At 38.8% G+C, this 21,789-nt stretch overlaps 1 long non-coding RNA gene across 1 annotated transcript; it reads right to left on the bottom strand.

The window, feature by feature from the left end:
• Nucleotides 1–20,790: 20,790 nt before the first annotated feature.
• Nucleotides 20,791–21,482, bottom strand: LOC116180986. Its single transcript, XR_004147187.1, has 3 exons — nucleotides 21,264–21,482; nucleotides 20,985–21,208; nucleotides 20,791–20,932 (listed from the first exon to the last, which is right to left on the bottom strand). It is a non-coding gene; the product is annotated as an uncharacterized LOC116180986 (long non-coding RNA).
• Between the last annotated feature and the right edge of the window lie 307 nt (nucleotides 21,483–21,789).

The raw sequence follows: 21,789 nt of genomic DNA, 5'->3' as shown, positions 1-21,789 counted from the left end.
ACCGATTTGATCAAATTTCTTAAAGAGATGTATTTTACACAAATAGGTAACATTTGCTCTTAGTTTCAGCTAGAACAGAACTTTAACTCGGAAAGGTTGCTGAGAAAGGCACCAAGACAGTATGAATATTATGTATCCATCAATTATTCTCTCACAACTTCCTGAAATGAGCTGTCGGAAAGTTCTCTGTATACCAACGGTGACCTCAGTTTCAGAGCACGTGAAGTACTTCAAAAGCGTTCTCCAAATAAAATCGCTATTGCTAAAACGCTGCTCCTAATGGCCCGTTCTTCGCTGTTTTCAATTAGATCTTGGCTTCTTAGTGAGACTTCACGTGAAATTAATGAAATATGATAAAAAGGACTATATATACCGTATTTTTAGCGGCTGAAATATAGCTCACGGTGATTGTATAACCATCGTGTTGCATACACAAATGTAATTGCCCACGATATTGGCCCGTATGAATAAAAATAAGCAAATGCTTATACTTCAAAATTCAAAGTAAATACTCGTAAGTGCTCCTTCGCACTGGGCGACTTAGCAGCGCTTCTAAGCAGAAGGACAGGACGCAGTGCAGCGCTACTAAACCTTGCTAAACACACCAGTATGAAGGGGCAGTTACGAGTAGTTTGATGGTATCCACGAAGATCAAATGCCCAGAACGAACCAGCGCTGTGAAAGATCTCAACCTTGGATTTTCATGCTTAATCTTGAGCTAGTTGGCCGTTTATGCGACGGGTTTAAAGAATCGCAGCGCCAACTTACCCAGCCGTTATAATTCTTGTGTTTATCGCAGGACGCCCAATTAAATAAAGAAGTTTTAAGGGGGTATTGCTTTGTTTTTCCTGCATTTGATTTTCCGTAGCTACTGCTAGGTAATTTATGCTTTGTTGCTTGTGTTCCTGATTGGGAAATTGCTGTTTGCCCGTGTGCCGTAATTCTGCTTTTAGATTCTTCTTCTTACACAAAATTTATTAGGGACGAGCAATGGTGGTAAAACAATTTTCCCCGAGTGTACCTTACATCGTAAGAAGATTTTAGTTTTTACAGGTGGACGCGATGATTAACTGCTACTATAAAACCTTACGTCAGTAGGGTAACCGATACAGTGATTGACACCTTAATGGTAACTTTGGGCTAAATGTGTGTTTTCTTACTTGCTATTTTTCGATGGAAGTAAGAAATATATACCTACGGCTTCCTTAAAGTTTAAACTTTCACATAACATAAATCAGTTTATGCATTTTAATGCACCTTTCAATATAATTAATTGATTTATCATTTCTGATCAAATATTATAGTAATTGACACTTTCCGACATTTATTGACACCCTTCTTACCAGTTGTTGATATAGCTCTCTCTTCTTCTTAATACAAACATTGAAAGAGGATAGTAAAGGCCCAGGAACGGTGGGTCAATATACAAAGGAACATGAACAGAAAACTTTTATTTTTTGTAGGTACAAAAATATCTAAGGCAAAAATAGAAAAATAAAAAATGCATACCTATATGGCACAAATGGTAAGTTTTAAATATGTTCTTCACTTAACATTGCATTTCTATTACTACATGTATTGCACATATACGAGGTGCGGCTATTAAATAACGAGACTGGTTACGAAAAAGGTCTTTATTATAAACATTACAGATCTAACGAATGCTCCCCTTCAATATACTCCCCTTCCCTCTGCACACACCGAATAATTCGTTTTTTCCACTGTTGGAAGCAGTGCTGAAAGTCTTCTTTTGTAAGCACTTTGAGTAGCTCCGTCGTTTTTTGCTTCACCTTCTCCATTGACCCAAAACGCGTTCCTTTTAGGGCAGACTTGATCTTGGGAAATAGGCAGAAGTCGCAGGGCGCACAATCTGGCGAATACAGCGCATGTTCAACCACTGCGATGCTTTTATCGGTTAAAAAACGTTTTACAGACAGCGCGTTATGAACAGGTGCGTTGTCTTGATGCAAAATCCACGACTTGTCTTTCCATAGCTGCGGCCGTCTCCTACGAACTCGCTCTCGCAGTGTTACCAGGACTTGCAAATAATAAGCTCGGTTCACAGTTTGACCCTCTGGAACCCATTGAGTCATCACGACGCCGTTAATGTTGAAGAAAACAATGAGCATTGCTTTGAATTTGGATTTCGACATCCTTGCGTTTTTCATTCTCGGAGCTTCAACATCATACTGGAAAATCCAAGTTTCCTCGCATGTGATGACCTTTACAACAATCCAGGCTCTTCCACTAACCTTTCAAGAACATCTGAACAGATCTGGTGACGCACCAGTTTTTGTTCGGGGTTCAAGTTTTGCGGTACGACGCGAGAAAAAAACACGCTGGCTTCAAAACCAAATAGCATAAATACTACTCAACGCACAAAAACGTCTTTTTGGACTGGAATAGGTGACACTTCAAGGTTTCCTACGATGTGTCCGTTTCCCCCTCTACACTTCTGGTACGCGTTCTGCGCGCGCAGTCTCGTTATATAATAGCCGGACCTCGTATGGTATTTCAGGCACAGGTGTTTTTTTCAGAAGGCACGTCTTATGGTACTGTCTTTTACAAGAAATACATTTTATACCAGCCGCTCTCTGAGTTACATTTCTAATGCAGGTAAAGCACATTCCAGTAAAAACAGCAACGTTTCTTGGAAACAAATCTGTTTGGTTTCCTGGTTTTTCGTCTTCAGTTGCCGGGATGACCATTGATGAAATGATGTTTACCGTTTTCTGTTTGTCGTCAGAGTCGCAGTTTACCTTTTTCGGTTTGTTGTCAGAGTTGCAGTTTACATTTCTCTGTTTGTCATCAGAGTCGCAGTTATCCTTTTTCGGTATGTTGTCAGAGTCGCAGTTTACGTCTTTATGTTTGTCGTCAGAGTCGCAGTTGACCTTTTTCGGTTTGTTGTCGGAGTTGCAGTTTACCTCAATGCCCTTTCTTTTCCTTCCAACAGCCGCCTTTACTTTTTCAGCTGGTTTTTTGTTCCCTTTTTTTTCCAAGGATGTTTTCATTTTTAGGTCTCTACTCTCCAACCTTTTTCTTCTCCTTTCTTCTAGTGCTTCATTCTTCTCCCTTTTCTCTTGTATCTTTTTTTTGCATTTCTTTCCATGTCTGTGAAGTTATCACGAAAGGTATCCTTTCAGAATTTGTCTTTCCCTTTCTTTCTGGTGTAAGTGGCCAGAAAAGCGTTTCATTCAGAGTACTTTGTTGCAACTGAATGGAAGTTACTTCTTCATTGGTGACGTCTTTGAGAACTTCTTCGCTGACTAAAGTTGTGTGTGGATGGTAATATTCTTGGACCGATGGTCCTTGTCCTATATTGCCGCCAATGGATTTATTATTCAGGGTGGTATATTGTATCCTTAAGTGCGACGGTAAGACATTTACGTCTTCAGTTAAGTTGCTTTCGTCTATGACCACGGGCATGCTTAAAATATCAAACATTCTTAGACAATTTTTTCTACAGTTATTTGATCAGCATCTTGCACCCCGAAAACAGTAACGTTTCCATCATTTTCGTTTGCCATATTCATGGGTGGATCTACTTTAAATCGATTAAATATTTTTTGGAGGCACTGGAAATATTTGTTGTCATTGATCGAGTTTTGCAACTCGTCAATAACTGCTTCACCCGCAATTTCTTTAAATGCTCTGAAGTCTAATGTCTGGTTACTTTCATTCACGACTTCTCCCATGGCGGCATCATTTCGTTTCCCAAGGCACTTCGAAAAATGGATGGCTTCAACATTCCAAGGAAAAAGTCCACAACTTCTAAAGTCGTTTATAATAATGTCCGCATTTATACAATTTTCTATTACAGTCTTTAATACGGGGGCAAAAAAAATGCTCTTTTGTTAACGCATCTAATGGGTTTTTGGCCCGCCATTTCTGAACACCCTTAATCCAACCATTCTTTATTGGTTTGAATGCCGCAACATCTGCGGGTTGTAAAATTCGAGTGGAATTTGGATAGAGTGCGATCAGGATTATACCAAGATTAGTGCATAACTCACTTAATTTAAATGTCAAGTGGGTGGCATGCCCATCTACGAAATATATAATAGGGAATTTTGTTCCAATGCGTTTCAGATATGGATTTAGCACGTTCGCCACATATTCAAAAAAGGACTCCGCCTTCATCCATCCATTTTCCGAAAGTCCACATCCCCAGTCACTTGGTAAGCTTTTTGCTATTTCTGCAGAACGCCTTTTGTTGGGATATATGATCATCGGCGGAGTGATATTGCCATTTGCACCAAATGTGAACATTACAGTTAAATTTGCTTTTGCTTGCCCACCATCAATCTCATATACATTGCGTGTGCCTTTGGGTGCAATAACCTTATTTCCTTTTGGACAGAGCATGAAACACGTCTCATCCCCATTGAATACTCTTGCGGGGTCGTTCAGGATATCAAAATAGTTTTCTTCTTTTAAATATGCTTCGATTCCCTCGAACCACTTTCTGATGTCGCTTTCACTTACATTAGCGCTGGCTCTTGTAACGGCCTCTGCAGTCCTTTCAGTGAGTATGGGATGACGACGCAAAAGCCTTAAACCACCCTTCGCCTGGACAATTGTTAGGAAAACAATTTTCCCTGGGAGAGTTGTCCAAAAATTCTTTAACACTGCTCTGAATGTTCTCCTTCCGGCGTGGAAATCCTTTCCTTTGACATGTGATGATCCACTCTACCAACGTTTCTTCCTCTTCTTTAGTTAAAACCGGAGAAGGTCCCATAGTGCTTTTCTTAAAATTCGCGCTCAGTCGAAAGATTAATGTGGTCCGAGGAACACCAAAATGTTTAGCGGCCGCCTTTTTCGGTATGCCATTTCTAACAGCCCGAACTGCATTTTCAACATCCTCTTCTGAGTAGAGTTTAGTGTATGCTTCTCCCTCAATTTTCGCTTTTGGCATTTTTTTCAGCTCTAAACGTTTAAAAGTACAAATCAAAATAATAACAATTTCATTCTGTATAATGATGGACACCTTGCCGCATCTAGTTATTGACACCATGTCAACAACTGTCTGCAGGGTTCCAACTTCACTATTATTTACACAGAATTTAAATTTCGATATTAGTCTTGCAGAACGCTTTCATAAAGCTTAAATTTCAATGAGGCTCCAATTTACAGTGATTGACACTCCTATGTCAATCAGTATTTTTACTTGCAATTATCGTGACAGTTATCGACACCCCAATATTATTGACTCACATAAGTTTTCAAGCCCTAACCGAAGAACAATTACAAGTAATGGTTCCTTATCAAGGCAACATTCCTAGTTTGACATTAAGTGACGTAGTAATAGTGTATAATTTCAAACACTTACCTCTACTGCAATGGCGCAGGTAACAAACAGGACTACAAGCTGTCACTGGCGGACCGCAGTGAATTCAGTCTGAAGTTTGACCGCAATTTTGCCAACAGAGACAACTGAATTCTAGGGATACCAACAAAGAAGATACTGCCAATGTAAGAGTTCCTAATATTTTAAAATGCTTAATATTTCGGTTTTTACGTTGAAGGTGTCAATCACTATAACAGTGTCAATGACTGTATCGGTTACCCTATGACACTTCAAGTACAAGTGAACGTTGATGGTAGGTACCGTAGTAATCAGAACATAGATTTTTGTTGTTGAACGGTTTTTGTTAATTTTTCCAATATATAATCACGCTCGCTTTATAAGTGTTCATTTCGCAAAGATTAATCTTTCAGGTAATATGGTGATCAGTAAAAGAGAAGTAGGCTTTCTGTACTTGCAACAAATATAACGCTACAATAAACTCCTCGCGCGCTCTTTAAGTATTGTAGACTTGGAAATGCACCATCCTTTAAGTATCCATGAAACGAAACTCTTTTCAAGCGTTAGCCACTAGACATTAAATATGCTTCGGAAATACGAAACTGCATAAATTCTCCAATTTAAAAGTATAATTTGAAGTTAAATTTTATTCCACAAACGGCTGTAGAAAAATAGCTATAAAGCAAATTTTAAATGGAATATATTCACATTTGATTATCTCTTGGCCTGTATTTTTCTTTTTTTACACACGCATGTCAAAATTTCATATAATGTAGAGGTATTTTCAGAAGGGGTAGAATAGAAATCGGAAGTATGCGTTTTTGTTGAGATTTTAACGAGCTTACTCATCAAAAATTGAACAATGACGTATTATTTACGTCAATCTTGTGAAATGAAAAGTACCTATTACTTTTTTACCCGTTTTTATATTTCAATGTTTGCATGTAGGGACTACCGACTAAATTAAAATTTAGCTCTGCGATTTCGGTCTATGGATGGACTAAGGCCGTTCAATATTTTGCGCATTCCTTTTACCGAACTCTGCTTGTATTGTTGTGCTAGGTGTAAAAAATATAATGGACGTTGTTGGAATTTGATAACGACTATGTAAAAATAAATATAAGTATGGAATGGTATGTAACAAAGAGTGCGGATAAAAATGTATTTAATCGTGCAAATTACGAGTAATGAAAGTCGTCACTCCTTTTTTATTCCCTCTTGGATTAATATGAACCGCGGCTTGATTCGTGTATTCGCACCATGATTGGTTGATTAAGATATAATTGAATTCATTTATGGCGCACCGCATAGCTTTCTGGTTAACTAATTGTCGTTAAAATTTAAATCGTGGTTATCATCCCAGTTCGTTGCACCCGCTATCCGCCCATCGTATAGTTATATAAGGCTCCTCTGTAGTCAATCGGCCATATTTGAAAAAAAACAGCCAAACGTTCTTATGAAATACTGCTTTGGTAGTCTAACAAATTCTTGATATGGGATAGTGCAACGATGAATAGAACGTCGGTACTTACATTAATTCGCAAGATAATTCTAGTAAAGATTATTACAAGTTGCGTACACATTTTATTGATTGTGATTTGGAAAGTCATTTTATGTTGCAAGTTTTTACACAAAATCTAAAAAAACGCGCTTTTACTAACTGCTGCAGCTGTAACTGTAAGAGCTACAGCAACTGTAGTGATTGAACGAAAAAATAAAAGTATATGGTCCAAGGGTTGGTTACAAAGAAGAAATAAAGGAAAACATGCTTAATACAGAACTAAAAACTTAGTATCCAACTTCATACCGAAACTGACCAGTACCTCAGTTTGATCGAACATGATATCAAAACTCAGGAAACCTTTATGCGAGAACCGATTCCCACAAGAAGCAAGTAAACCTCTTAAATTACCTGGATATCTTTTTTTAATTCATTATTCAAAATTTTATTTTAGGCTAGAAGTACCGTAAACCGGGGCTGTGACATACTTTCGTCAGTTTTGAAGACAGTACTTTTTTTTACTTATCCGAATCAACAAATTTGTGTGTGTCTGAACCAATGGAGTCCTTGGCAACGTTGCCTGGCACCGGCGACTTCTTAAAAGCAATATTTGATATTAAAAAAAAATTATTTTTGTGTCAAAGTAGCCCTATGGTACTTTGACACAACACTGTTTTTTACGGAAAATCAAATTAGCCCCATTTGGGGGCTAGTTTGACACCAAAAAAATTATTTTTTTTACATTTTCTAATATATTTGAAAGGTAAAAGATTAAAAAATACGTGTTTAGGGTTTCTTTATTTAACATCAATATAAAACAAAATTCATATTCTTAAAAAAACTTATTTTTCGCTACAGGTTGACTGCCAGAGTGGTCGTGTACGCCCGCTAACAAATTATCCTGGTATGCCGCGGCAGTCGTATACGCCCGCTGGGACCTAATAGTATATAGTCATTTTTCACATGCCAGCGGTCTTACTTGAAATGGATTGTTGTGTGACTTACCGCCGCTGTGGCATGGCTGACTGTCAAGGTAGCACCAATTTTTTGATAGCTTTTATAGTAACCATAAAAATTTATGTCAAAGTTTTTATTATAAAGAATGAAAAATCAAACAATTTACAAAATAAATTGAAGAATAAATAAGAAAACATCCTTGTTTAAATAAAATAATGAGCGTATTTGTATTCAATGTGCTGCATTGAAACAGTCCAAACACATATGTGGTTGATCTTCGCATTCATTACAATACGTTACGACTTTTTTTACTCGTGTTTTGAGTATTTCGCCCTGAATCTTTTTTCCATAGCACCCTTTGCAATACTTTCTAACCATTTGTCATTGCATCAAGGACGACCGCTTGGCAAAAGTGGATTACTTATGCCTTCCTTGCCCGGGCGGTCGCATACGACCGCTCACTTAATTTAAAAAAAAAAATAGTACTAATTTCAAAAATTAGGGTAAATGTCAAGCAAGGCTGCATTTATTTCACTATCAGACGCTTTAATTCACCCTTGGCGCCAGGGGACATTTTTTCTGTTTTAATGGTGGCAGTCAACCTGTTAAATGTCTTCATCATCATCACATCTTGGACATTCATACCGGGGATTCGAGCTGCCCTTATTACAATTTCCGCAAACCCAATTCTTGCAATTGACGTAGCAAATCCAATCCTTTCCGACATAGTGTCGAAAGTCACAAAGGCAGATGGAACAAAGGTTTTCGTTCTGCCTTATTTTTCCTAGAGTTGGCTTGGAGGAAGCTTGAGCGAGCTGAAACCAAATTTATCAGATGAATGTCTTCATCTAAAGAGTGTAATGGACTTGTAGAGCGAGCTGTACTAGAAGTGGCTTGGTGCTCTTTCCCCTTTTATGACGCTTTCTATCTTCATCAAAGCCTCTACATTCTCTCATAAATTCAAGTAAACTCGCATCCAAAAGTCTACCAGCGTTGGTTTCTTCGGAAGGAAGTTTATTTAAAACTACATTAGGGTCAAATGGATGCAGCCCAGTTCCTCTAAAAGCACCTTTGAGATTTGATTCTATATTTGGTGTTATAGCATCCCATAATCTTAGCAGAAGTGTGGGGAATTGTTCTTTGGGAATCGATCCACGACGTCTGGATTCTTGTCGCCATCTATCCAAAACTTTTCGCCATTGCTTTTTAACGGGACCAAAAACTCCAACGTCCAATGGCTGAAGGAGGTGTGTGGAATTGGGAGGAAAAGCACTGAAATAAATGTTGTTTTCTATTGATGCCCTTACAACTTCTGGTGAAAAGTGGGAGGCTAAATTGTCACCCAAAACAACGACCATCGCATTTTCTTCACGATTGGCTTTAATGTGTGGTAGCAATAATTTAAAGAACCACTGTTCAAACAATTTCATATCGAACTGTACCGTACAAGGAGGCTTCGATAACAAAGAATTTGATTGTAAGCGGACTGTAATTATGAATTACTTCCAAGGCCTTGTTTATGCTGGGAATGAAAGAATATAGACACATAAATAAACGTGTTTATTATCAAAAAATACAAAGTAAATGAATTTCTATTGAATATGGTTGACGTAGGCACGACGGCTACTAGAATATGGTAAAGTTACGAAGGGATAATGTAAACAAAGGAACTTACGTGTTGTTTCGAAGTCCATTAACAACGAAGGCGATGTTGCAATGGCGAAGATTGCTCTATTCTACGAAGTTGTCGAATGTGTCGATTTTGTTACAACGAAATCTTCTAATTGATGTGCGGTGCTTTGACGTTCTGCTTGTTAATAACGATGTTGCGAACTGCACGGCGACATCTTGACCCGTTGTGGATCGATCGAGATCTATATGCGAACGACGAAGGCTAATCGGCCATTGGTTAACGGCGACTTCTCAACGTAGTTGAGTCGATGGCTTCTAAGCGAAGAATCCGACGAATTCTGCGCGACGAGTACACATATTGCGCTTCTGCGGCTCATGCGCGCACACGTAACAAATAGGAATATATACAGGCAAGGCAAAACGGTTATGTACAGGGGATTTTCACTAAAGGAAAAACGAAAGGATATTTTATTCTAGTTTGGGGACGCAACATACCGCCCACCAAATTCTAACTACGAATTTACTATAAAACAAATTAAACAAAGCAAATAAACGAAAATTATTGTGACGGCAAAGCGCACAATTTTACTAAAGGGCGTTTGAGAACCCCACGAATTGTACGAACGGAGGCAACTCTAACGACTCCATCCGAACCGGGAAAAAGATTGTCAATGCGACCAAGTCTCCACTTTAACGGAGGCGTGGTTTCATCTTTAATCAAAACTAAGGTGCCAATGTCGGCCGGTACGAGATTTTTGTCAGTAGCCCGATGGCTTTTCTGATACAAAGTGTGCAAGTATTCTGCTTTCCAACGCGCCCAAAATGACTGCTGCATGTGTTGCACCATTTGCCAACGAGCTAGACGCGAGGATTTCAAGTGGGATAAGTCTGGATCCGGAGGGGACGACAAAGGCTCCAAGGTTAAAAAATGACCAGGGGTCAAGCTAGCTAAATCATTAGGATCAGTACTAATGGGACATAAAGGTCTCGAATTGAGAATTGCTTCTATCTCTATAACTACAGTATTAAATTCCTCCAAAGTGAGGATTTGGTTCCCTACAACTCTAACTAAATGTCTTTTTACCGATTTGACGCCGCTTTCCCAAAGCCCACCAAAGTGCGGAGCAGAGGGAGGGTTAAAGGACCACGCGATAGCTTGGGATTCAACAGATTTTTTCATCAACCGATTAAATTCTCTATTCGCGCCGACGAAATTGGTACCACAATCGCTAAAAATTTGGACACAACGTCCACGACGAGCTATAAAGCGTCTAACTGACCCAATGAAGGCATCAGTAGATAACGACGAAACGACTTCTAAGTGCACAGCTTTGGTCGCGAAACACACAAAAATACACAAATACGACTTTAGGGTTTTTGCTCCACGAAATCTAGCTGCGGTGATAGTAAATGGCCCAGCAAAATCACAACCTACAACACTGAAGGCCTTAAGATGGCTTACCCGAAGGGAAGGTAAATGTGCCGAAGGAGGACAATAAGTAGTGGGGTTGACGCGAAAGCAACGATTGCAATCGGCCAGATAACGACGAATAGAACGACGAGCAGAAACGATCCAAAAATTTTGAAGAACCAAATACATCGTGGCGTTGATGCCAGTGTGATAGTTTTCTTGATGAGTATTACGAACTATAAGTTGAGTCAAGCGATGCGACTTTGGTAAAAGGGCAGGATGTTTGGATTCATATGGCAACGACGAGTTTTCTAAGCGACCACCAACACGAATCAGGTTGTCACCGCCCACCATAGGGGATAATTTTGCTACCCAGCGAGGCAAATTCTTCGCAGAGCGTAGCTTGACGAAAATGTCTCCAAACACCTCTTCCTGCACAATTGTTACTATAAACAACAAGGCACTATGACGTTCCGATAATGACAAAGGACCTGAGCGAAGATCAGCAGGGTGTCTGACATTATGGACAAACCGTAAAATTAAAGCAACGATGGCTTGAATTTTAGGTAGCGACGAAGAATTTTTTAACAGCGAGTGTACGAAATGACCTTGGCCTCCGATACATTGAGTGAGGCAAGAAACTATGGGACGAGAACTAAACGAATCTTTCAACTCCAAATTGTGCGAAATGTTTATTGGCTCTGGAGGCCAGAAATTAGGTGATAAAGCCAAAAAATCAGGGCCTGACCACCACAAAGGATGCGAAAGTAGCTGGCTTGGCAATAAGCCACGAGACGGTGAGTCAGCAGGACTTTTCTGCGAGGGTACATGACGCCAACATCCGGGAGGAATGCGTTCAAGTTCATGAATGTAAGCTATTCTATTGCTGACGAAAACTTTCCACTGCCTAGGTAACGAACGAATCCAACTGAGGACAATTGTAGAATCAGTCCAAGCGAAAATTTTGTCAATAACGACAATATCACGAAAAGTGTCCAAAACGAATTTGACTAATTTAGCCAGGAGTGCTGCAGCGCAGAGTTCCAAACGAGGAATGGATAACTGCTTGAGGGGAGCTACTTTAGATTTTGCAATAACTAAACAAGTACAAGATTTACGATCGGAAAACGAAAAACTAAGGTAGACTACGGCGGCGTAGCCACGTTCAGACGCATCACAAAATCCATGCAATGTGCAAAGATACGAATCAGAACCAAAATCACCCCCCGGGGTCAACTCACGAGGGATACGAAGCGAAGAGAGTTGAGGTAATTCAACTTTAAATTGATTCCATTGCGAAACGATACAACTGGGAGGCTCTGCATCCCAACCAAGACCTAACAACCAAATCTGTTGGATGAGACACTTTGCGACGAAACTAATTGGTGCAAGGAATCCAAGAGGGTCATAAATACGAGCTAATTCCGAAAGAAGTGTGCGTTTTGAGCACGAAATGTCACGAGGATTGACAACAAAAGCGAAAGAATCAGAGGCCGAACGCCACTGAAGACCAAGGATTTTGACAGTGTCGGAAGATTCACTATCAAACGAAAGAGCTTGAGGCTGACGATGATCTAAAGGAATCGAATCTAAAACTTTCACACGATTGGATGCCCATTTGCGAAGCTCAAAGCAACCTAGGGCGAAGCGATTTACTAATTGTTCAACGAATTGAGAAACTAATGGAGTCAGATGACTAGAGTCCAACTTCAACAGAGGTTGGCCAACGAAACGATTTTCCAACGAACGAAAACGACGATTTGCAACTTCAAGAGAATTTTCGAAAGCAGGTTTCGAAATCTTGAATGGGAGGGCAACACCAAAACGACCAGATGGTTCCCTATACAACGAATTTCTAAAAATGGATTCCGCGCGATCATCCTCAGGAGTGATTGCAGCTGGTGCAGGCGGAACTTCTTCGACGTTCCAAAATTCCTCGACGACTTTATCTAGGGACGACAAAGGCGAGTGAACGGAAGAAGCCGAACTAAGCGACGAAAACAACGAAGTAACGGTTTGTTGAGGCCTGGCGCCATTGACCGGACCTAACACTACATGACCAAATATTGTACCCAACAAGAAAGGGTGTTCCAAATTTCTACATCTCCTATCTAGACCAGGGCTAGCGATTTGAGGGTAGATGTCTGCGCCCAGTAACATCTGAACTGAACGAGACCTGTGCCATTCATAATCCGCCAATCTAACTCTATCAGGCATGGGGACATCAGAACTGACATTATCATTTGGCAAGTTGCCACAAATTTTATCCAAAACGAAAAAATCTACTTTAAATGTGGGATCAGTACGATCACTGGGACGAATTTCTCCAGTAACTATAGACGATGATTTGGTTGCGACTTGCCCTAAACCACAGATGGGCACTGCATTGGTTAGCTTAGGCAAACGAAGTTTGTTTGCTAAGCTCGAACAAAGATAGGACGCTTGACTGCCCGGATCCAGCAAGGCCCGAACGATATGGTAACTACCGAAACGATCTCTAATCTCTAGAACTATGGTACCCAGTAAAACGGGAGGACGATCTGAATTGGAAGCCATGAAAGTGGCTGAGCAACGACTAGTGCAAGAGGTCAATTGGTTCGATCCATTTGATCCACTTGTTGATGACGAAACGACAGGACTAGAAGGTCTATTCGAAAAATGCAAAAGTGTGTGATGACGAGCGTCACAAGTGCGGCAATTCCGCGAGGAGGGACAAGAAGCGACGATATGTCCACTACCCAGACAATTTAGACAGATGCGATTACGTTTGGCGATTTCGTAACGATCTTGGGGTTGCTTTTCGTTGAAAGCAGGGCAACTAATTAAGCTATGGTTTCGAGAGCATAAGAGGCATTTGAGAGGAGGTTTTGAACGAGACTGCGACGACGAAGTTGCGACCAGAGAGGTCTTGCTAGAAGATTTGGTAAAAGTACCAGACGACGACAATGACAATTTTTGCGGTTTGCCAACCGATTCGAAACTACGAGGATTTTTGTTATTAGATTCAGTCACGTTCAACAAAAGTGGTGCCTGTAAGGCTTCTAACGACAAACAATGTTCGCTCAACAAAGGCTCTATGTCTGAAAATGTAGGAATTTTCTTTTTATCTAAACGAATTTCAATCTCTTTGCGCGTGGCAGAGTCGAGTTTGTGAATAATGACATTAAAGAGGACAAAGTCCCAAGTGTCGGCAAGGTTCAACAATTTGAGAGCTTCACAGTTCTCACGAACAGTGTTCAATAATTTCCGCAAGCTCGAGGCGGATTCGACGGGTATAACCGGGATATTTTGGATTTCATTCCAATACAAAGTGGCTAACAATCGATTATTATTGTACCTATCTAACAAGGCTTGAAAGGCGATTTTATAATTGTCATCCGAAATGGGAATTGACTTAACTAAATTAAGAGGTTCGCCCGAAAGGCTACCTGCCAAAAGGTGAAATTTTTCCACATCTGCGTATGGTTTTTCGTCGACTAATTTAACAAATAAATCCCTAAAGTGGGCCAATTACGAATGTTGCCATCGAATTTAGGCAAAGCTATTTTTTGCAAGCGATCTACGAAATGTTTTTGTTCCTCATCGACCGATTGCCGAAGAGGATTACTACTATTTGGTACACGCGAAATTGGGAACAATTCTAAATACACAGTTTTTATTTCCACATATTTAGCGAGAAAATCTACACCTACATCGATTTCTTGTTGCAAATTGTCAGGTTTATCTGCTAACAACGATACTATTTCTACTTGATTAAGGTCAAAGGTCTCTTTGCAAGATTCGACCTGTTGAAACCACGTATTAAACAAATTTTTAATCGATAAATCACCGCGCGCCTGTTGAGATAAGGCGTGGATTGTATTAAGCGTGGTTAACGAGATATTTCTAAAGGCTTGGAATTGTTTTAATTTGGCAGCCATTGTAACGACAAAATAAAATGCAAATGCAACGATTTAATAAGGATAAATTCGTGTACAAAAGGTGCAATAGCGCGTGATAAAAAAGGGCAACGCTTGGAAAACCCAATAAGTACGATAACTAAGACATAACAACGAAAGCAAATTTTAACACAAATGTTTACAGACTCGCACGACGTACGACATGAAGGGCAAATATTTCATTCAAATACAATGCTATGAAATGCGAAACTATCAATGCAAATTTCGGAATCGTTAATTGTAACTTCCGAGACAATCGAATGTAAATTTTGAATAATTCTTTCAAACCCTCAACGTTAAGGCATAGGAAGATTTTTCTAACGAAACGAATCCTGCTCGAACAGGACCAAAAATTATGTACCGTACAAGAGGGCTTCGATAACAAAGAATTTGATTGTAAGCGGACTGTAATTATGAATTACTTCCAAGGCCTTGTTTATGCTGGGAATGAAAGAATATAGACACATAAATAAACGTGTTTATTATCAAAAAATACAAAGTAAATGAATTTCTATTGAATATGGTTGACGTAGGCACGACGGCTACTAGAATATGGTAAAGTTACGAAGGGATAATGTAAACAAAGGAACTTACGTGTTGTTTCGAAGTCCATTAACAACGAAGGCGATGTTGCAATGGCGAAGATTGCTCTATTCTACGAAGTTGTCGAATTTGTCGATTTTGTTACAACGAAATCTTCTAATTGATGTGCGGTGCTTTGACGTTCTGCTTGTTAATAACGATGTTGCGAACTGCACGGCGACATCTTGACCCGTTGGGGATCGATCGAGATCTATATGCGAACGACGAAGGCTAATCGGCCATTGGTTAACGGCGACTTCTCAACGTAGTTGAGTTGATGGCTTCTAAGCGAAGAATCCCACGAATTCTGCGCGACGAGTACACATATTGCGCTTCTGCGGCTCATGCGCGCACACGTAACAAATAGGAATACATACAGGCAAGGCAAAACGATTATGTACAGGGTATTTTCATTAAAGGAAAAACGAAAGGATATTTTATTCTAGTTTGGGGACGCAACACGAACCATCCCGACTCGCTGTGATTATATATAGAACCCACTGGCCCTCCTTTGGTCCAATTTTCATATAAGTTTTTAGACTTATAAACGACCAGAGGTGGCAATAAAACTCCTGCTGCCGTTCCACAAAACATAACACTGATTGATGTTCTTGAATGCTCTCTTACTCGCGCCATTACACGTGGTACAACAACTTTGAGGGACCCTGGATCATCTGTTATATTTGTTTCATCGTAATTGTACACTTGATTAGGTTTAGCGGTATCTACAATCTTACAAATATTTTCATAAAATTCACGGAGTTCAGTAGGCCCAACCGATGCTCTCTGTTTTTTAATATTTGTAGCTAAACGAACGGAGAGTCCATTTCTAACGGCAAAAGCATTTACAAAATCTACACCTGGCACATTATTTTCCCAGTCTGCTACAACCCTACCTTTTTTGGTAACAAATTTCTCGATCACGCCTCGAATATCCGCTTTGCTCATAGGAAATCCCCAATCGCCTACAGTTCCCAGCGTTTGTGCTATCAATTCTTCCTCGTCTTTAGATAAAATGGTCCAGGATTACCTTGATGAGAACCACGAACTTTGTATAATAACGTCGTTCTGTTTATATTGTACTTTTCAGTGGCCGCCTTCTGTGATAACCTACCGCTTTTAACATCAGAAATTGCTTTGATTGGGTTTTCCTCAGTAAAATTCTTGTACGCACGAGCTCCCACTTTTCTCTTATAGTTTCTAACCATATTTGCACAATTTTTAAGTATTAAAGACACGCACAATCATCAATAAACAGCAGAATGCTCACAAGCGTGTCCACATGTAAACACAAGTAACATAACCTTATATTTACGGGGATGTCAAAGTAGCCTCAAAAAGTGACAAAGTAAACCTCAAAGTCAAAGTAGCCCCGGTTTACGGTAACACTGCGGTTTTTGGTAACAAGAGAAAGTTATAGATCCTTAAGGCTCTGCTGCAGTGAATATTATTATTCAAATTTTCGAAAAAAACAAGTCGCATACGATTTTGAGACGTCGTACTGGAAAAAATTAGTAAAAAAATCGTGGTTTCATTTGACCTTAAAAAAATATTGTCTGCTAAAGAAACCAAATCATTCTTAGTGCATAACTTTGGATCCAGTAAATATATTGCAGTCAACATTTTGGAATAGACTTAACTAACCACTGCCTCTGTGTCCCTAATTTTATTAAATTTCATCTGCTTTTCCAAAAATTGCTTTGCAAACTTTTGTGTAATTACAGTTAAGACCACACAGTAGTAAAGTGAAAAGTGAAACTCGACACGTTAAGACATAGGCAATTGTATAGAGAATGATTGACAATTTTTCCTTTTCTTAAATTTTTATAAACAAAGAAAATATAAGCAAATTAATAAAATCAACACGCCCCCAAGAAAATATAATACTTGTAGTGTAGTCATTGTAGATCGTAATGATTTGCAATATTTCAGTTTCCCTCATTTTCATCGTTATCAAATAGTATATTGAAAGACAAGTGTTACAATGCCACCTATTGTAATACGACTACCTTGTGGCACGAGTGGCGACGCGAAGCGTAGCCACGAGTGTCCGCAAGATAGGAGTATTACAATAAAGCATTGTAACACGCATTTTTCATACTATTTTTTCTATTTCGGTGCTTTAATTTAATTAAAAAAATCATTATCAGAAACTATAGGGAACATTAGAACTAACATGTTTTATGTTGGGAACACTTTTTATGCCGTTAAGTTTTAGGTTGGCAGCGTAGTAAGACTGACATTTTGAAGTTCAAACATGGAAGTACCTACTTGTACCATTGACTTGTACTAACTAGTAACTGCCAACTTAAGAGATGAGTTACCAAAAAAAAACGACTATAATCACTGTCTTTGTACAACTGTTTTCGGCCTAAAACAGTTGTACAAAATCATCATTGTGACACCGAAATAGAAAAAATTAGTTAAACACTCCGATCTAATTAAAATACAAGTACAAAGCCTAAAACCTCCGCTTGTAAAAGAAAACTTCGAACAACTTTTATATTCACACGTAGTTTTGTATTCTTATTGGATCGGTGTATTTAACAAAATGTTTGATAGAGAATGTCTACCAATGTGGAATATAATGAGGGAAACTGAAATATTGTAGAAAACAAGGTTGTATTCGCTTAAATTTTTAAATTAGTACCGACTGTATGGCGGATTTCTAAGAAAACGAGAAAAATGAGAATATCTCAACAACTGTTCACATTCGTATAAGGCATGTTTGACTAAAACAACTGCAAATGAGCTCTAATAACATGTCTTCTACTATGTATATACGTTATGAACCAGTCACCCTGCATATGGATGATGGCAATTAAAATTCCATACGTTCTAACTCACGCTTTCAACTGTTTGTGTAAAACGAATCTCGGTTTCCCAAAGAAAGATGAAAATCGACGCGCACTAATCAAAGCAAGAAAATGTGCCGACAAATGGTCTTGTCAAATTCGAACAATAGATGGAGCCATCTATCAAAACGGTACAAAAGTTATGGGGATAATAATGCTTTGTAATGGAGAAAAATCGTTACACTACACAATATGTTCTGTTCCAAAATCCTCAACAACTATCAGTAGGTGGATCTCCACCGTCCAACTATTAAATGTTAAATGCAATTTCAATTTTCAATTTCATTTATTATTTACCACGTTACATGTCTGGTAGATGTGTTTGTGGCACGTCAAGCATAACATATAAAAGTAACATACAACATAAATATACATTATACGATAAAATTATTTTACATTTAACATATATACATAAATAATATTTTAGGTAGGTACATAGGTACATGTAAGCGTACAAAGTTTATACTATGTCTCTTGGTGATATTTGTGTGCTTAAAAATTCATTGACTGAATATAACGCTTTGCTGGTAAGGAAACGCTTAACTTTGATTTTAAATTTTCTATTGTCGAGTGCTTTGATATTATCAGGTAGGTGGTTGTAGAGTTTCAAGTTCACTCCATTCATATCAGACATCTTGATGCGATGTCGGGGTAGTCGCAACGTCCCTTTGGCTCTGGTGTTGTAGTCGTGAATGTCAGAATTTAGCTCGTAGGATCCAGCAGTTGAATGAATGTCCACCAAAGAAGCCAGAATATATAGAGAAGGCAATGACAGCACTGATAATGAAATAAACAATGGACGGCAGTGCGCTCTACACGGTTTGCGAGCTATAATGCGAATCACCCTTTTTTGTAGGCGAAAAATTTTCGTAGCATGAGCAGGGTTCCCCCAGATCTGTACAGCATAGCTTATTTGTGAGTGAAATAGGGAAAAATATGCCATCTTAAGTAAATGAGGGCTGACAATGCGTTTTAGATTTCTAATGAGAAAAATGGTAGATGAGAGCTTCTTGGTAAGAGATTCAACATGAGCTGACCAATTTAGAGAATCGTCAATTTTGATTCCAAGTAGCGTAACATTGTCACCTTTCAGTAATGAAGTGTTAGAGGTTACAATTAACTGTTGGGTCTTATTACTATTTAATATGAGGCGATTATTGGTGAACCAGTTTTCGGCCAATTTCTCACATTCGTAGACTTTATGTTGTAGTTCACTGCTTTTATGAGCTGATGATAGCAATGTTGTGTCATCGGCAAATAAAACGCAAGTATTAGGTAACATGGTGTAGTAGAAGTCATTAATGAAGGTGATGAACAAGATTGGCCCAAGCACTGAGCCCTGCGGCACCCCCGCCTTTATTGTACTGCAGTTTGAATAGACGCCTTTAATACACACGCTATTCTGTCGTTCTTCGAGATATGACTTAAAGAGCTTTAGCGAGGTGCCACTTAATCCGTAATACTCCAATTTCGTCACAAGGAGATCATGCGGGACACAATCGAAGGCTTTCGATAAATCAAATAGTGTGATTTGAGAGATTCTTCCATCGTCCAAATTTTTCACCAGTTGTTGCATCAATTTGAGCACCGCCTTGATAGTGGAGGGGTTTTTCCTGAAGCCATACTGACTAGGGTTTAGCAAATCATTATCTTCTAGATATGATGACAACCTAGTCTTCAGTACGGTTTCAAATATTTTCCCGAATACTGGGATAATGGAGATAGGACGATAGTTATTTAAGTCATCCTTAGTACCTTTTTTTAGGATGGGGACTACTTTATTGATTTTAAACGCATCTGGGAAGACCCCGGAAGCGATACAATTATTGATGAGAGCTGCCAAGGGAGAGGCAATTATGTCTGCTACAAACTTTACAATTTTGCAATTGATATTGTATACATCCGTGCTAGCTGAATTCTTCAAAGTATTAAGTACTTTGAGAATTTCCTCGGTCGAAGTAGGATAGAGGAAAAAAGTGCAAGTGGGCTCTGGTACGGTTTTTGACAAACATCCACCATCAAAATTATTAGCAGGCAGAATTCTGAGTAAATTGGCAGCAATGTTACAAAAAAAAGTGTTAAATTCATCAGGCGAAAAAGAGTGTGCGTCGTCGGTGCTTAGTACCTTGTTGCGCTCATAGTTGATCAATTTCCAGCTATCTCTCATAACGTTACTAGAATTAGTAAGAAATTCATCGTTTTTGGTTTTTTTACTTGTGATTACAGCTGAGTTATACTCAATTTGCTGCGATGAATATATCATTTTAATTAAAAATGATAGACAATGTGAAGAAAGACTGACAATATTTTATAAATTTTTAAACCTGGACACGAGAACACTTAATAAATGTGATTAAACCTCCACTTAATTGCTGAAATTACGTACATTTTCTAGATTATTCCCATGAAACTTTTACTAATTGAACGAAGAATCCTACATTTATCTAAAAGTTGCGGAAACTTGTAACGTTTTCTATAAGCAGTTACAGGTTTTGTAAATACTGCAAAAGTAATTTAATAGAGGTCAGGATATGAATATAAATTCAATTTTAAAATTTATCTTTTATCTAACATTCTTGACCAAGGGGTCAAGAGAAAAGACATTTTGATATAAGGCGAGGCTGGTGGTCAGTTGTTGAGCTGAATATAATTGTTTTAAATTTAAACTTTATACCACTGGTGAGTACAATCTCCGATCACTTTTTATTAAGACCCATTAATCCATAGGCCGCTTTCCTATTCTCTGGTATTCTGCGAGAATAAAGTATCATAATTGGATGATTAATGCGAAGATAATACTTACATCTAACGAGCCCAATCTGATAGCGACTAGTGGAGACCCAATCTGATAAGAGTCCTGTGGAAAAACCCCGGCTTCAACCACCTTTTTGGACATCCGTAATTCCACCAGTTTGAATTAGATCAAAAGCAAGGTCAGACTAATTTTACTTACCTACCGCTCCTGTCGTGAAGCATGTCGGGTCTATACCAGCATTAAGATTGTGGGCAAGGCGATCACCCTTAAATCTAGAACAAAAGTACCTACTCGTTAGCCAGACTCGAGGTGACCAGTTGTACTTACCAGTTTAGGAATCCGTAGCTGCACCGCTGCAGGTGTACCTAATCATCCGTTCGACATTTAACTTAATCTATTTATAATAAATAAAACTTAATTAGCGTAGCACTTCATGCTTGTTTAATTTTTCACTTGCTAAAGGAATACATTGTGACTACTTTAAAGTTTATTAGCACTACTAATACGGCAACTTGTTATATACCGGGTAGGTGCTGAGCGATTTGAGTGATTGGTAATCAATTTCATAAAGCCAAAAGGGAACTACGCAAGTATTATTTACCGCCTCTAACGTAAATGAGCATTTGTTAATTTACCTAAGATCGCTACCCCAATAAGGCCTTATTCCGCTAGCAGTCCATTTTATTTGTCGAGCGTCAGACTGCAAATCACTTGTGTGAGATTTGTATTGCAAACTATACCCTTGCGAGGTTGTTACCTACCTTATAAGTTACTATTGTGCGTCCCCTACTCAAGCCGTGATGTCCCTCCTGTACCAAATTATAAAAAAAAAAAATGTCAAAGCCTGTGACTA

Source organism: Photinus pyralis, unplaced genomic scaffold (assembly GCF_008802855.1).
Source record: "Photinus pyralis isolate 1611_PpyrPB1 unplaced genomic scaffold, Ppyr1.3 Ppyr1.4_LG1, whole genome shotgun sequence".
NCBI classification, from domain to species: Eukaryota; Metazoa; Arthropoda; class Insecta; order Coleoptera; family Lampyridae; genus Photinus; species Photinus pyralis.
The sequence above is the reverse complement of the archived record's forward strand: the minus strand, read 5'-3'. Positions and strand labels throughout refer to the sequence as shown.